At 28.7% G+C, this 15,003-nt stretch overlaps 1 protein-coding gene across 6 annotated transcripts in view; it reads left to right on the top strand.

Moving 5' to 3' along the window:
- Window positions 1-15,003, top strand: part of Pgant5 (polypeptide N-acetylgalactosaminyltransferase 5) — a 186,222-nt gene that overhangs the window by 102,496 nt on the left and 68,723 nt on the right. The window contains exon 1 of one of the 6 annotated variants that reach the window (XM_075297280.1): window positions 4,906-5,359. The exons of 4 other annotated variants lie outside the window; for them this stretch is intronic. The gene's annotated coding sequence lies outside the window, so the exon portion shown is untranslated. Of the gene's footprint in view, window positions 1-4,905; window positions 5,360-10,630; window positions 10,648-15,003 lie in introns of those variants that run through there. One more of the 6 variants, XM_075297279.1, reaches the window with a different exon arrangement.

Consider the following 15,003-nt stretch of genomic DNA (forward strand, 5'->3'; position numbering starts at 1 on the left):
TTTAATTGAATTTAATGGTATCATATCCTTTAATTTCGAAATAACTTTTGTTGTCTGCCTGCCATCAGTAGTAGTCCAGCCGAAAAGTGCAATCCTCAGTTGTCACTCGAAACACGTCGGTATCCATTTGCAAACAGAATACACAACGAGAGATGTACATTGAATACTCAGTATGAAAGGTACATGAAAAGTGCTAACTAGTAAAAAAGTTAAGAAATTATTAATAAAGATTTGTACAACGACAATTACATGGACTTTTCCCTCCTACCTTTGGTTTATTCTGTTGTATTTGTTAAATATTTAAATATTTTATAACCATGTTACTCTATTGTCTGAGTTTATACAATGTAAATAATTAAGGTATTTTTGTGTATTTACGGAAAACAATATTCAAATTAAATATGAATACTCGAAGTTCCAAACAAAATTTTGGTGATTAGTATGAAAAAAATTAAATCTTCGAAAGAAATGTTTTATTATTTTATTTTAGGATTAGATCTCTCCTATTAGCGAAAATTTATTGGGTATATCCTTGAATTGCAAATGTTAAATTTATAACGATTTTAGCTTACACCAACAACGAAAAGTTAGTACTTCTACAAAAATGGAGAACTTACAATGGATTTTGATACTATGATCTAACACGAAAATTAAAATTTTTAAAAATATTGAATTTATAGAAAATGTTCTCAAAAATTTTATTTCTATACATTTTATTTTATTTCTATGAATTGCAAATGTGTCGAATTTTTTAACGATTCATAACGATTTTAGCTTACACCAACAACGAAAAGTTTGTACTTCTACAAAAAGGGAGAACTTACTTACAATGGATTTTTATACTATGATCTAACACGAAAATTAAAATTTTTAAAAATATTGAATTTATACAATTTTTTTTCAAAATTTTATTACTACACATAATTTTATCAAAATTTTTTTTCTATAGAAAATTTTGTCAAAATTTTATTTCTATAGAAAATTTTGTCAACATTTTATTTCTATAGAAAATTTTGTCAGAATTTTATTTCTATAGAAATTGTTTTCAATTTTACTTCTATAAAAAATTTTGTTCAAATTTTTACTTCAATAGGAAATTGTATCAAATTTTGTACTTCTATAAAATATTTTGACCAAAATTTACATCAATAGAAAATTTTCTTAAAATTTAATTTCTATAGAAAATTTTCTCAACATTTTATTTCTATAGAAAATTTGGTCAAAATTTTATTTTTATAGGAAATTTTAGTTCTATAGAAAATTTTGTAAAAAATTTATTTCTATAGAAAATTTTGTAAAAACTTTATTTCTATAGAAAATTTTGTAAAAATTTTATTTCTATAGAAAATTTTGTAAAAATTTTATTTCTATAGCAAATTTTCTCACAATTTTATTTCTATAGAAAATTTTCTCAAAATTTTATTTCTATAGAAAATTTTCTCAAAATTTTATTTCAAAAGATAATTTAGTCAAAATTTTATTTCTATAGAAAATTTTGTAAAAATTTTATTTCTATACAAAATTTTATTTCTATAGAAAATTTTGTAAAAAATTTATTTCTATTTTTCTCAAAATGTTATTTCTATAGAAAATTTTCTCAAGATGGTATTTCTATAGAAAATTTTCTCAAAATTTTATTTCTATAGAAAATTTTGTCAAAATTTTATTTCTATAGAAAATTTTCTCACAATTTTATTTCAAAAGATAATTTAGTCAAAATTTTATTTCTATAGAAAATTTTGTAAAAAATTTATTTCTATAGATAATTTTGTAAAAATTTTATTTCTATAGAAAATTTTCGCAACATTTTATTTCTATAGAATATTTTGTCAAAATTTTATATCTGTAGAAAATTTTGTCAAAATTTTATTTCTATAGAAAATTTTGTCAAAATTTTATTTCTATAGAAAATTTTCTCAAAATTTTATTTCTATAGAAAATTTTGTCAAAATTTTATTTCTATAGAATATTTTCTCAAAATTTTATTTCTGTAGAAATTTTTCTCAAAATTTTATTTCTGTAGAAAATGTTCGTTTACTTTTATAAAAAAATTTGTTGAAATTTCTACTTCTATCAAATATTTAATCCAAATTTTACATCTATTGAAAATTTTCTCAAATTCTCAAAATTTTATTAAATATTTTGTAAAAAAATTATTTCTATAGACAATTTTGTAAAAATTTTATTTCTATAGCAAATTTTCTCAAAATTTTATTTCTATAGAAAATTTTGACTAAAATTTTATTTCAAGAGATAATTTAGTCAACATTTTATTTCTATAGAAAATTTTCTCAAAATTTTATTTCTAAACCTAATTTAGTCAAAATTTTATTTCTATAGAAAGTTTTGTAAAAACTTTATTTCTATAGAAAATTTTGTAAAAACTTTATTTCTATAGAAAATTTTGTAAAAATTTTATTTCTATAGAAAATTTTGTAAAAATTTTATTTCTATAGAAAATTTTGTAAAAATTTTATTTCTATAGCAAATTTTCCCAAAATTTTATATCTATAGAAAATTTTCTCAAATTTGTATTTCTATAGAAAATTTTTTCAAAATTTTATTTCAATAGATAATTTAGCCAAAATTTTATTTTTATAGAATATTTTGTCAAAATTTTATTTCTATAGAAACTTTTGTCAACATTTTGTTTCTATAGAAAATATTGTCAACATTTTATTTCTATAAAAAATTTTGTCAACATTTTATTTCTATAGAAAATTTTGTCAACATTTTATTTCTATAGAAAATTTTGTCAAAATTTTATTTCTATAGAAAATTTTGTCAAAATTTTATTTTTTTTAGAAAATTTTCTCAAAATTTTATTTCTGTAGAAAATTTTCTCAAAATTTTATTTCTATAGAAAATTTTCTCAAAATTGTATTGCTATAAAAAATTTTCCCTAAATATTATTTCTATAGAAAATTTTCTCTAAATTTTATTTGTATAAAAAATTTTCTCAAAATTTTATTTCTGTAGAAAATTTTCTCAAAATTTTATTTCCTTAGAAAATTTTACCAAAATTTAACTTTAGAACATTTTGTCAAAATTTGAAAATTTTGTCAAAATTTTATTTCTGTAGAAAATGTTCTCAAAATTTTATTTCTATAAAAAATTTTATCATAATTTTTACTTCTATAAAAAATTTTGTTGAAATTTCTACTTCTATCAAATATTTAATCCAAATTTTACATCTATAGAAAATTTTCTCAAATTCTCAAATTTTTATTTCCCTAGAAATTTTTTATTTCTATATAATTTGTTTTTTTCAAAATGTTGTTGCTATAGAAAATTTAAGTACCTCTTAGTTAGTAATATTTTGCAAAATCTACCAAAACATCAGGAATTCTACCGTTGCCCTTGGTATCCGTTCGTTTGTCTGTCCGTGTATTTGTTGTTTACAATATTCTTGTGAAAACTATTAACCGCTATTGATGAAATTTTGTACATGGTGTTTGTTTGGCACTAGGAATTTGGTAATAGGATCAAATTTAGATATATCCCCTATATACAACTAAAGAAAAAAAATAAAAATACTCCGGAACGAAACTTTAGACAAATGAAATACGCATTTCTTCTAAAGTATTTTCTTTATGAGCAACTAAACCAGAATTTATTACAAGCGATGTAACGGTTATCTGTAATCTTTTTTATTTCCTTTTAAAAAGGGTTTGTTTGCTTCAAAAGAAAAATTCGCTTGTCTAAAATTTCGTTCCACAGAAAAGAAAACTCTTCTTTCAGTGTATGAATCTTCCGACATCAACAAATGTGGTCATATTGTGCTTATTTATTAACCGATCTACTTCAAATTTGACACTGTTCACTGTATAGACTAAATATAATTTTTCATATCTTCTTACTCAATTACCCAACCACACGTACTTCCTTGTCATAATAACAACTGAAATTTGTTCTATGTGGCACTTCCATTAACCAAAATCTATTTCTGCATCGATACAATCTACAATTTTCCAATGAAATTGGATTTTTTAGTACATGGTTTGTTTCAATTCCATATTCTGCAATTCAAAAAAAAAACGATGTTGACATTTCTTCACAAACATAATGTTCAGTTCTATTCTTGTTGTTGTGTTTTTTTTCCTAAACAACATTAGTTAGTTATGTTCTTTAACAGGGAAGAGCATAACATAAAAATTAATGTCAATGTTTTGCCGCTGCTGTCAACAGAACAGAAAATCATTCCTACAGACACACACACACAGTATCAAGAGAAATACACTCAACTCAACAGCCTTGAATCATCGACATTGTTGTTGGCAATTGCAACAGCAATCACTACTCCAAATTGCTGGAGTACCACAAAGTGAATTTCTTATCAGTGAAAGTGTCACCAATGAAAAGACGACGACGACACCACCACCATATCATAAAGAGAAGCAAATGCCAAAGTAGTTCATATTGAAAAATGTTTTTAGTGGGGAGAAGAAAAAATCCAAACTATATATAAAATACATTTCACTTAATACACCCAGAGAAAAAAATTGAGTATGGTGTAGATGTTTTGGAGAGTGGAAAATTAATAACAAATGCAAATTTTTTCTTGACAAAAATTAAGCGGCCTACCACCACTACCACTTTTAAATTGGATGTTATTATTATAAAATTACGCGTATAGATCCCAAATCTTCGATTTATTATTTATTTACAAATTATTTTTTTCTGTGTATAATGCCGGCCACATGACACTGCTTTTTCCCTCTTTACTGTGCTATCATCATCATACAAAAAAAAAACGCTCTTTATTCACTTCCCTTCTTTGGCCCGCGGGCATTCATACTCCATCAGCAAACCATTGAGGTGCGGTGAATGATTAGAAGAATATCAATTTTTTCTGGTTTTTTATTTTGCCAGTTGGTTTCCAACATTTGTTAAATGTTGACGCGTTGCTATCATCACTTGCCGCCGTTATTATTGTCGTCGTAGTTGAGCTAATAACTTACGCGAATATTTTTTTTTATCAAGTGTAAATATGTGATTGTTAAATATTTTAACGAGCATTTAGAAATGAGTAGCGTTTAATACTCTATTATTTCCTATGCAATGTCAGCTATGAAACTTGAAACAATCCAACTGTATTAAATGAATAAAATAGAAAGAGAGTAGCTAACAAAAGTAAAGAAAATTAAAAAAAAAAATAAAAAAGTTTTAACATGTGTTGTGGATTTAAACAGCTTAAGTAGTCATTCAAAAATCCATTAGCAAACATTTTATAAAGAAAACAAACAAAAAAAAAACTACTTCAAGAGGTAGTATAAAACACTTGGTAGCATATCGTTTTAAAAAATTAAAGTATTCCTTATACGTTCATTGTAAATGCATATAGACCTAACTACCTATGGTAAGTTTAATTATGATATTTATTTGGATAAGTTTTTTAAATATTCCAGGGCATTCAATGTCACAGGAAATGAGCATTGAATATTCCAACTTGGAAATTTTAGACAAAAATTGACTTTATGTTGAATACAGATTTCTTTGTAATACGAGAGTTGCCTTATAGATTTCAGAATTGGGCTGCATTGGAATTCGAGTGTTGCCAACTGACAGTTATATCGTAAAGCTTGACATTTTTGAGGTTGTACGTAGTCAGAATGTTGTGACATACCAGTGATATTTGTGTTATTTACAGCAATTTAAAAAATTCTTCTCAAAAATAAAATTTTCTGTAGAAATAACGATTTGCCAAAATTTTCTACAGAAATAAAATTTTGACAAAATTTTCCATAGAGATAAAATTTTGACAAAATTTTCTATAGAAATACAATTTTGACAAAATTTTTTATAGAAATACAATTTGAACAAAATTTTCTTTGAAACTAAAATTTTGCCCAAAATTTTCAATAGAAATAAAATTTTGACAAAATGTTCTATAGAAATAAAATTTTGACAAAGATTTGTATAAAAAATAAAATTTTTACAAAATTTTCTATTGGAATAAAATTTTGACAAAATTTTCTATAGAAATAAAATTTTCTAAAGAAATAAAATTTTGACAAAATTTTCTATAGAAATACATTTTTGGCAAAATGTTCTATAGAAATAAAATTTTGACAAAATTTTCTATAGAGCCACCGTGGTGCAATGGTTAGCATGCCCGCCTTGTACACAAGGTTGTGGGTTCGATTCCTGCTTCGACCGAACACCAAAAAGTTTTTCAGCGGTGGATTATCCCACCTCAGTAATGCTGGTGACATTTCTGAGGGTTTCAAAGCTTCTCTAAGTGGTTTCACTGCAATGTGGAACGCCGTTCGGACTCGGCTATAAAAAGGAGGTCCCTTGTCATTGAGCTTAACATGGAATCGGGCAGCACTCAGTGATAAGAGAGAAGTTCACCAATGTGGTATCACAATGGACTGAATAGTCTAAGTGTGCTTGATACATCGGCACACTTAGACTATTCTATAGAAATAAAATTTTAACAAAATTTTCTATAGATATAAAATTTTGACAAAATTTTCTATAGAAATAAATGTTTGACAAAATTTCCTATTGAAATAAAATTTTGACAAAATTTTCTATAGAAATAAAATTTTGACAAAATTTTCTATAGAAATAAAATTTGGACAAAATTTTCTATAGAAATAAAATTTTGACAAAATTTTCTATAGAAATAAAATTTTGACAAAATTTTCTATAGAAATAAAATTTTGACAAAATTTTCTATAGAAATAAAATTTTGACAAAATTTTCTATAGAAATAAAAATTTGACAAAATGTTCTATAGAAATAAAATTTTGACAAAGCTTTCTATTGGAATAAAATTTTGACAAAATTTTCTATAGAAATAAAATTCTGACAAAATTTTCTATTGAAATAAAATGTTGACAAAATTTTCTATAGAAATATAATTTTCAAAAAATTTTCTTTGAAACTAAACTTTTGACAAAACTTTCTATAGAAATAAAATTTTGACAAAAATTTCTATAGAAATAAAATTCTGACAAAATTTTCTATAGAAATAAAATTTTGACAAAATTTTTTATAGAAATACAATTTTAACAAAATTTTCTTTGAAACTAAAATTTTGACCAACATTTTGAACGAAAAGATCGACAAAATTTTCTAAAGAAATAAAATGTTGACAAAATTTTCTATAGAAATATAATTTTCAAAAATTTTTCTTTGAAACTAAACTTTTGACAAATATTTCAATAGAAATAAAATTTTGACAAAGATTTGTATAAAAAATAAAATTTTGACAAAATTTTATATAGAAATAAATTTTAACAAAATTTTCTATAGAAATAAAATTTTGACAAAATTTACTATAGAAATAAAATTTTTACAAAATTTTCTATAGAAATAAAATTTTGGCGAAATGTTCGATAAAAATTATATTTTGACAAAATTTTTATAGAAACACAATTTTGACAAAATTTTCTATAGAAATAAAATTTTTTATAGAAAGACAATTTTGACAAAATTTTCTATAGAAATAAAATATTGACAAAATTTTTTATAGAAATACAATTTTGAGAAAATGTTCTATAGAACTAAAATTTTGATAAAATTTTCGCGAATATCTTAAGGCTTTTCATGGCCAAAGAAAAATGATAGTAGTTCATTTTCGTGAACGTTTCCGTTTCATTTTGTTACCGTCCGCTCACGATTTTCATTTCTCGAGCACTTGGAAAACGATCACCGGTCTCCTTGTGTTTCGAAGTATGACAAAAAAATATATATTTTTTTTTAAATTTTTAAATTATTCTTGATTATTTACAGCAGAGCCTTTTTTTAATTTTTTCGCAAATACTTGTCAAACCTTTATAGGGGATTTTTATGAGGATTTTTAATTTAAATATTCGATTTATGGGGACGAATACGTCCTAATTGGAGGACAAGAGCCAGAAATATACTTGCAACACTGATTTTATCCTACACATCAATTCTACGCTTCTTTGGTTTGGAATCAATGAGAAAATATTTAGAACCAAGTGCAGGTTTTTACTTTATTTTCATTGCCACTTTCTGGTTTTTAATACCATTTGGTCCAAATAAAATACATTGCCATATTCCTTTTCACGCCTTAGAACCTAGTACTTTGAAATTTTTGTTGTTGTTTTATTTATTCAAAACCATAAACCATATACACGCACTTGTCCTTTGCCGAGAAAAAAACATACGCCAAAAACCTTATATAACGGATATAAACGGATTTTACCATTTTACGACTTTTGCCTATTCAAGTTATCTTTTGAAGAACATCTGTTGCTCTTTACAAACTGTTTGTCTATGGGGTTTTTTTTTTTTTGTTTTATTAACCTCCCCATTAACTTTTGTTAGCTTTTCCGCCCAGTATTAGATTTAATTTGTCAAATGAAATTAATGTGAAAGAAAGTAATTTAATTACTGAGAGAATATCTCAACATTTGTTGTCCAATCGTCCATCTCCGCCCCCCAACCTAATGGATCATATATCATTATGCAGGCCTGTTTGCAAATACCCATATGTTCGACCATCCATTCATACCCCCTCCCCCTACTCCTTGGTATATTTGTTTTTAGTATTTTTCTATGGATATCTTACATATCTATTGTCATTTTTTTGTTCACTACTGAAATGCCATCAATAGAGAGTTTAATTAGTTTTAGTTTAGGTTGCTATATTGTGAGTGTTGTTTTTTAATGCTATAAGTAGTTGTTGTAAATTCCTTCCTGTTTATTTTAGGCATTAATACCAGTAAGAGCATATATGAGTGATGGGTGCTGTTTATGTGGGTGTTAGTAGTATTAGTGTATGGGGAGAATGCATTGTTATTGTTGGATCTATTAGCTTTATTGCAGAGTAAGAGTGGTAATGTGTGTAGGTGTAAAAGAGACTAAATCAATTATGGTCAATATGTTAACATTGTTTGTGAGATATTGTAAATCGATATACAGTAGAGAGAACTTGTGAGAGGACAAAAAGACTATTCTCCATATCGAATGGAAATGAGAAATTGTGGAGAACTTTATATTATTTTAAATTTTCATTTTTGCCATTCATGCAAAATATTTAACTTGTTATATCTAATATGATATTATCGAAAAACACAAATGACTTAATCCACTTAGATAATTTATCGACAATATTTATTTCTCTATTATGTAGGAGGGTACTTTAGTTTATCTTTCAATAGAATCTAACTATATCGATATCAATCATGGAACATAGGAACAAAATACATTCTACGAAAGATTTATTGGATTTTTACCATCGCAGTGTATGTAAAGGCATTGTCTTATTTAGACTAAATTTACTATGAGAAACATTTTTTGCTGGTTTCATAAATTAATTACACTAATCGTGTACGGGAGAGGAGAATAAATAATGAAGTTTAAACTTTGGAAATTTAACGCAAAATATTATGGCCTCGTTCTAATTTATTTTGCAGTTTGTTTATACATTTATATAAATTAAATATTTAAACAGTTGTTAAGCGGTCTATATTAACTTGAAACGAATACTATAGACGGGTTAAATGAAAAAAAACTGTTATATAAAATTATTATTTAGTTTTTCCTATACGTCACAAAAACTTCACCAAGGCAAATATTAAAAAAAATATATATAAATTTATAAAGGGTGATTTGTTAAGAGCTTGATAACTTTTTTTTTTTTTTTAACGCATAAAATTTGCAAAATCTCATCGGTTCTTTATTTGAAACGTTAGATTGGTCCATGACATTTACTTTATGAAGATAATTTCATTTAAATGTTGACCGCGGCTGCGTCTTAGGTGGTCCATTCGGAAAGTCCAATTTTGGACAACTTTTTCGAGCATTTCGGCCGGAATAGCCCGAATTTCTTCGGAAATGTTGTCTTCCAAAGCTGGAATAGTTGCTGGCTTATTTCTGTAGACTTTAGACTTGACGTAGCCCCACAAAAAATAGTCTAAAGGCGTCAAATCGCATGATCTTGGTGGCCAACTTACCGGTCCATTTCTTGAGATGAATTGTTCTCCGAAGTTTTCCCTCAAAATGGCCATAGAATCGCGAGCTGTGTGGCATGTAGCGCCATCTTGTTGAAACCACATGTCAACCAAGTTCAGTTCTTCCATTTTTGGCAACAAAAAGTTTGTTAGCATCGAACGATAGCGATCGCCATTCACCGTAACGTTGCGTCCAACAGCATCTTTGAAAAAATACGGTCCAATGATTCCACCAGCGTACAAACCACACCAAACAGTGCATTTTTCGGGATGCATGGGCAGTTCTTGAACGGCTTCTGGTTGATCTTCACTCCAAATGCGGCAATTTTGCTTATTTACGTAGCCATTCAACCAGAAATGAGCCTCATCGCTGAACAAAATTTGTCGATAAAAAAGCGGATTTTCTGCCAACTTTTCTAGGGCCCATTCACTGAAAATTCGACGTTGTGGCAGATCGTAAGTCTATTCATGATGAAATGTCAAAGCATACTGAGCATCTTTCTCTTTGACACCATGTCTGAAATCCCACGTGATCTGTCAAATACTAATGCATGAAAATCCTAACCTCAAAAGAATCACCCTTTACAACTTAAATATTTTTCTTAAATTTTTCTACTAGTGTAAATTTAATTTTATCGGAGCATATTTTCACAATTTTTATAATTAAATAACAATAGTTTTTTCTTTTCATTACAGGTAAATAATTAAACTTGACGTAAGTATTTATGACCCACGTGCTTATATTCTTTATAAGCTTAAAATTGAGTTCACGTAAAAAAAATAAATATAAAAATTTTTTTGTTTTTTTTTTTTTTTAATTTTATATCTATATACGATTTTGTCAAAATTTTATTTCTATAAAAAATTTTGACAAAATGTAATTTTTGCAGCAAATTTACCAAATTATTCGTCTACACAGAAAAAAATATCCCCAAAATATTTGCAATTAAAAAGTTAATTGAAGCTGAAAACTTTTTCGATGCTAACAAGTATATACAGTTCGGCTGGGTCGAATCTTAAATACCCACCACCATGAATCAAATGTTATAGTTTCCTTAGAAAATTTCAGGGGGGAGTATCTGATGAAAGATATTCTCTCAAGCAGACCAGTACTAGATCAGATTCTGGATTTATAGGAATCATTTTTGTTTGAGTCTTAGAGGAATCATAAATATCTCGTATAAGTCTGCAAGAAAATTTTGAAATAACGCCTTGATTTGAAATCTTAAATCTGTAGATTTTTATCCCCATTATTTAAATGATTGCGAAAAGTAAAATCTGGAAATTTTACATTCAGTTTCAAGCAATTTTCATGATCATTGCGCCTTCCATACCCTCAAAACTAGGGTTTCTAAAATCCCAAAAATTAAAATCGACTATCGGTCTATATGAGGGCTATAGTAAAACATGGACCCATACTCAGTATTTACGACGCACTTCTTTATGGTCCTAAAATACCTCTAGATTTCTCATTTCAGACGAATTGGATAAAAACTATGGATTCTAGAAGTCCAAGAAGTAAAATCAGGATATCGGTCTATATGGGGGCTCTATCAAAGCACGGACCCTTACACACCATTTTTGACACAAGTCTTTCTGGTCCCACAATACCTCCAGACTTCCAATTTCAGGCAAATTGGATAAAAACTATGAATTCTAGAAGCCCAAGAAGTAAAATCGGGAGATTGGTCTATATGGGGGCTCTATCAAAACATGGACAGATACTCACCATTTTCGACACACCTCTTTATGGTCCTAATGGGTCCTATGGGAGCCACCGTGGTGCTATGGTTAGCATGCCCGCCTTGCACACACAAGGTCGTGGGTTCGATTCCTGCTTCGACCGAACACCAAAAAGTTTTTCAGCGGTGGATTATCCCACCTCAGTAATGCTGGCGACATTTCTGAGTGTTTCAAAGCTTCTCTAAGTGGTTTCACTGCAATGTGGAACGCCGTTCGGACTCGGCTATAATAAGGTGGTCCCTTGTCATTCAGCTTAACATGGAATCGAGCAGCACTCAGTGATAAGAGAGAAGTTCATCACTTTGGTATCACAATGGACTGAATAGTCTATGTGAGCCTGATTCAAGGGAGCTGCCTAACCTATCCTATGGTCCTAAAATACATCTAGATTTCCAATTTCAGGCAAATTGGATAAATATTATGGATTCTAGAAGCCATGGACCTACACTCACAGTTTTTGCAACATCTTTTTATGGTCCTAAACTACCTCTAGATTTCCAATTTCAGGCAAATTTAAAAAAAACTACGGTTTCTATAAGGCCAAGACCCAAATTGGGAGGTCGGTTTTTTTATGGGGACTATATCAAAACCTGGATCGATATAGTTCGAGCTTGATCTGCCTGCAGACAAAATATGAGTTTGTGCAAAATTTCAGCGAGTTTGCTTCATTATTGAAGACTATAGCGTCATTACAACAAACAGACAGACGGACATGCTTATATCGTCTTAGAATTTCTCCCTGATCAAGAATATATATACTTAAGATAGTCTGAAATTTACATTTCGATGTGTTACAAATGGAATGACAAACTTATTATACCCCCATCACCATTCTATGGTGGTTGGTATAAAAATAATTGATACAATTAATTTTTTAATCAAACTAAAAACATTAAGTCAATTAGGTCAATGATTGATTTTTTTTAATTTTTAATTAAAAACGTAATTGATACAAATATTTTTTTAGTCAAACGAAAAACATTAAGTCAATTAGGTCAATGATTGAAATTTTTAATTAAAAATGAGTGAACATTTTCGAGGTTTTTATTAATTATTATTCCAATTAAAAATTTGATAAAAAAATTTAATCGATGTCGATCGGAAACCTCAAGTAATTAATTAACTGATTTAATTAAAAACTTTACCTAAATAATTAATTTAATATATTAAAGAACTGCTTGAGTTTTCCAATCGACATCAATTAAATTTTTGATTGAATCAATTAAAAAAATTATTGAAAATTTCCATTTAAATTTAATTTTTTAATCTAATATTTTTTATGCCCAATTAAATTGCTATGTGATTGATGCTATAATTTTCATGATTGATATTTCAATTAAAAAATTATTTGGATCAATTAATTTCGTGATTGAATCAGAAACATTTTCATTTTGCTCTTGAAACATTTTTGGGGTGATCATATTCCTTCTCTGGGTGTGTACGATTGAAATGATGCGAGGAACCTCTTTTGTACCTATTCTTAGTTGAAGCGTGCTGGGTGCGATGGTGCTGAGTTCCGTTGAAATGTCCATGGTCTGCGGTTCAGCAATATAATGGACTCTGCTCTCTCTGTATGTAGAAAAATATATCAAAATGTCTAACAGGTTGGCTGATAAGTCCCCGGTCTAACAAAGAAAAACACATTTTTTGTTCCCTTCAAGAGCGATACAACGATTATAACGACCTTCCAATTTTTTGATACCATTTTGGTAGTACTCCTTCGGTTTTGCCTCAAAATAGGCCTCAGTTTCCGCGATCACCTCTTCATTGCAGTCAAATTTTTTCCCTGCGAGCATCCTTTTGAGGTCTGAGAACAAGAAAAAGTCGCTGGGCCCAAATCTGGAGAATACGGTGGGTGGGGAAGCAATTCGAAGCCAAATTCATGAATTTTTGCCATCGTTCTCAATGACTTGTGGCACGGTGCGTTGTCTTGGTGGAACAACACTTTTTATACCCTTCACCACTACTGTGGTACAGGGTATAATAAGTTTGTGCATTTGTATGTAACGCCAAGAAGGAGTAATCATAGACCAACCTTTTAGTATACGGATCGGCTTAGAATTAAATTCTGAGTCGATTTAGCGATGTCCGTCTGTCTGTCTGTCTGTCTGTCTGTCTGTCTGTCTGTCTGTCTGTCTGTCTGTCTGTCTGTCTGTCTGTCTGTCTGTCCGTCTGTCTGTCTGTTGATGTATTTTTGTGTGCAAAGTACAGCTCGCAGTTTTAGTCCGATTGTCCTAAAATTTGGTATAGGGTTCTGTTTCGGCTCAAAGACGATCCCTATTGATTTTGGAAAAAATCGGTTCAGATTTAGATATAGCTGCCATATATATTTTTCACCGATCTGGTCATAATTGGCGTGTATATCAACCGATCTTCCTCAAATTCCGTACATCCGAATATTTTATGAGTCTCGAAAAACTTGCAAAATATCAGCAAAATCGGTTCAGATTTAGATATAGCTCCCATATATAGCTTTCGCCCGATTTACACTCATTTGCCCACAGAGGCCAATTTTTTGCTCCGATTTAGTTGAAATTTTGCATAGGGAGTAGAATTAGCGTTGTAACTATGCGTGCCAAATTTGCTTAAAATCGGTTCAGATTTGGATATATCTCCCATATAAAGCTTTCGCCCGATTTACAATCATATGACCACAGAGGCCAATTTTTAACTCCGATTTAGTTGAAATTTTGCACAGGGAGTAGAATTAGCATTGTTGCTATGCGTGCCAAATTTGGTTGAAATCGGTTCAGATTTAGATATAGCTCCCATATATATGTTTTTCTGATTTCGACAAAAATGGTAAAAATACCAACATTTTCCTTGTAAAATCGCCACTGCTTAGTCGAAAAGTTGTAAAAATGACTCTAATTTTCCTAAACTTCTAATACATATATATCGAGCCATAAATCATAAATAAACTTTTGCGAAGTTTCCTTAAAATTGCTTCAGATTTAAACGTTTCCCATATTTTTTTACTAACATTGTGTTCCACCCTAGTGCATTAGCCGACTTAAATTTTGAGTCTATAGATTTTGTAGAAGTCTATCAAATTCTTCCAGATCGAGTGATATTTAAATGTATGTATTTGGGACAAACCTTTATATATAGCCCCAAACACATTTGACGGATGTGATATGGTATCTAAAATTTAGATCTACAAAGTGGTGCAGGGTATAATTTAGTCGGCCCCGCCCGACTTTAGACTTTCCCTACTGGTTTCTTCTTCATATGGGGCCGTTTTGCCGCGATTTCGACCTTCAAACGATCCAATAACGCCATATAATAATCACTGTTGATGGGTTTTCCCTTCTCAAGATAATCGATA

The sequence above is a fragment of the Haematobia irritans genome, chromosome 2 (assembly GCF_050003625.1).
Source record: "Haematobia irritans isolate KBUSLIRL chromosome 2, ASM5000362v1, whole genome shotgun sequence".
Classification (NCBI taxonomy): Eukaryota; Metazoa; Arthropoda; class Insecta; order Diptera; family Muscidae; genus Haematobia; species Haematobia irritans.